Raw genomic sequence first — 3,563 nt, 5'->3', positions numbered from 1 at the left:
CAAAACCATTAAAAAGATTAACATTTTCTTTTATATATATATATATATATTATTATATATATTAAAAAAGTATTTTAAATGTCCAATAAAGGTATTATATAAATAATTTATATTTAAATATAAATTATATAAATTAATATATAGCAACAGGAGTTAGACGATGGGTTATATAAAGTAGTATTTATTTCTTTGAACTAGTATAAGAACGTCTTAAGACCGAGGAAGATGTGCCATGCTCCTGGAAAATAGCGTATCTACCTCAGAACTTGGAAGTTGTCTCTCCAATTTGAAGGGGAAGACACCTGGTCTAGACCGCATCTCATACCAAATGATCAGTGCTATGTCTAAGTCTAGTAAAAAGAAATTGCTGGACCTATATAATACGGTATTTATGACTGGCCATATACCCTACATGTGGAAACTGGCAACAGTTGTTCCAATTCCAAAGTCAAAAAATATCTCCATCGCATCAGATTATCGCCCAATTTCTCTTTTACCTTGCCTCTCTAAGGTATTAGAGAAGATTATGGCATCTAGATTATCTTGGTTTCTTGAGTCCAAGAACCTGATAACAAAGCAACAAGTTAGTTTCAAGCGGGGTAGAGGGTGCATCGACGCTCTGTTACATATTGATTATTTCACAAGCAAAGCAATTTCCGAACGAAATCACGTAACAATTCTCTCAATTGATTACGAAAAAGCATTTGATAGAGTTGGTCTTCATGTTATCTTAAGACTCTTGAAATCATGGAATGTTGGACCCAAATTCTTCAACTACATCAAATCATTCATGTCGCATCGGCGGTTCAAAGTTAGAATCAACAATCATCTTTCTGATTCCTTTCCGCTAATGAATGGCATTCCGCAAGGATCTCGTCTCTCTGTCACGCTTTTCCAGATCGCTTTCAATGAAATTAGCAAAATTCTTTGCCGTGTACCAAGAGTGGAACATTGCCTCTACGCGGACGATGTATACATTTTTACAAAAGAAAAAGACAACACGAAAGCAATCAACATCCTCGAATCTATTGCATGTGAGATCTCCAGGTGGGCAAACTCGTCAGGAGCTAAAATTTCTATACAAAAATCAAAAAAAATGCACATATGTCGAAAACAAATGTGCGATGCAGGAAACCTACTGATGCATATTAACGACCTACCAGTACTAAATGTGCAGACGCTCCATGTTCTCGGGCTCACGTTTTCCAACAATTATCGTTGGAAAGCACACTGTCTTCGGTTAAAAAACTCCCTTTTAACAAGGGTAAATTTCATACAGTACGTTGCTTGGAGAAGCCATGCGCATATTAACACTATTGCTTATCTTACAAAAATGCTTGTGTTAAGCAAGATTGACTATGCTTTGATAATTTATGGCAATAGCTGCAAATATAATATCAACATCCTTAAACCGGTCTATCACCAAGCCCTCAGAGCAAAGTGCTATGTTTTTCGGACGATGCCCATAAATAATATTATAATTGAAACTGGTCTCCCAACTTTAGAAAATAGACTGTATGAGTTAAAAGCCAAAATAGTCCCTTAGCTTCTTAATTCAAACAAATCCATTCTCGGTGATGACGTAAGAGAGATTATTATTGCGAAGAAAATTCCAAAGTCACCATCTGCAATTGACCATTGTTTGTGCATCGCAAAGGAATTGAACATTCCCTTGAAAATTTCCCGCTCTTTTGGTGTTAAACCTCCCTGGATTTTGAAAGACTGCTCTTTTGACATCTCACTGTCTATGCACAAGAAAGAAGATACTCCAAATTACGTCTTCAGGAGTCTAATAGCTGAGAAAACCCAAGTATTGGACAATACTGGTTGGAATCTTTTGTACACAGACGGCTCAAAATCTCCTGGTCTGCCTCCTGCTTGTGCGGTGGTAGATGCTACAGGACGGGTTCTTCTCAACCACATATTTCACGAAAGTACTTCAACGTTCATAACCGAAGCCAGAGCTATCCTTCACGCTGCCAACCTTGCCCATAAAAACAAACTCAAAACCGTCATTGTAACCGACAGTTTGTCTGTATTACAAGCTATTCGGAATCCTTCGACTTCGAGATGGAGCACCTTCAACAAATTAAGGAATATAATTACTACACCCGACGGAAAAATTAAAATGTTATGGGTACCAAGTCACATCGGTTTACTGGGAAATGAGCGGGCTGATCGAGCAGCAAAGTATGCTGCTTCTGCTCCTCTAATTATGGATGATGTCATGGAAAAGTTGGATCTTCAAAGATACATTGGAAGAAAAGTTAAAGAGAAAATTGCAGAAGGAAATTTACAATACCATCATCAACACTACTCTTGCATTAACCCTCAATTAACTCCACCTCTATATCCAACAAATGTTGAGAAAACCAAGATCCAAACATTCTCGAGAATTCGCCTTGGTCATAAAATTGCAACTCAGCAATGGATCCTGAAGAAGTCTTCTCCCCCAATCTGCTGTTGTGGACAAACTCTTACTATAAAGCACATTCTCTGCGACTGCCTCAACTTTTCCTCGGCTAGAAGTATTGCATTTGGAACGATTAACCCTTTGAACATTCTACAATCAGTTTCAGAACAGAATATCAATTCTATACATTACTTTATTAATACTACTAAGCTTATTATCTAATATCCATTTTTTTAAATTAGAGCCGATAGTTGAAATCAAAAATAGAAACCATAAACCTTAAACACCCTAAATCACCCTACAATTATTCGTAACACGACTTTTGGAAAGAAGGCATTACATGGGAAGCGGTTCAAAAAGTATCCGATCCGAACGCTAGCGCTCGTCCATGGTCCAAACGCGTGACGGGCGGACTAACTTAGATCGGTCCAGAATCACTTTCGGCCTCAATCTCAAATCCTTCTTCGTATTACGCTCGTCCACGCAAACTTAATGTATTCTTATATCACAAGTGGTGGCATAACATTTATCTTAAAAATGTTGTGATCAAAGAAATTTTTTTAACGGAAAAAGTGATAAAACGACGGAACGCCAAAAATAATAAACTCAAAAATATAAAGAGCAGCAATATCACTCAAAACGCTGTAGGGAAGGCAATTACAACAAATTTACTACTGTTGTTCTTGCGTTTGTTATTGTTACCGAACAAGTACTTGCAGGATTATTGCCCTTTTTTTTTGTTGTAGTATCTACAATGCAGTTATGCCTCCTGGTGACATCTTTTAGAGGCATGTAAGTTTGATTTTCAGCCACCTTATGACTTTTAACTGCTGTCGCACGACTCTAGCCGGGTCTTTTTTCTTTTTCTCATCAACCTTTTCATCAGTTTTCGACTTGTCTTCGTCCTTCTTCGCTGTCGCAGTCGAATCCTTATTATCTTCATCCACTTCCATTTTTTCATCCTCTTTCTTGTCTGCCGTCTCGCATCTAGAAATACGGCTTTCATCAAACTTTAATTTTATGAAAACGAATATGTCCTGACATGTTCGCGTGCCCTTTAAAAACAATCTCTCACCTGTGCTTGAGGTTAAGGGTTCGCTAATGGCACAATACATGCAAAACAAAAGAGAACGAATATACGTTTATTCTC

Source organism: Glossina fuscipes, unplaced genomic scaffold (genome assembly GCF_014805625.2).
Source record: "Glossina fuscipes isolate IAEA_lab_2018 unplaced genomic scaffold, Yale_Gfus_2 133, whole genome shotgun sequence".
In the NCBI taxonomy this organism is placed as follows: Eukaryota; Metazoa; Arthropoda; class Insecta; order Diptera; family Glossinidae; genus Glossina; species Glossina fuscipes.
Note: the sequence above shows the minus strand (reverse complement) of the source record.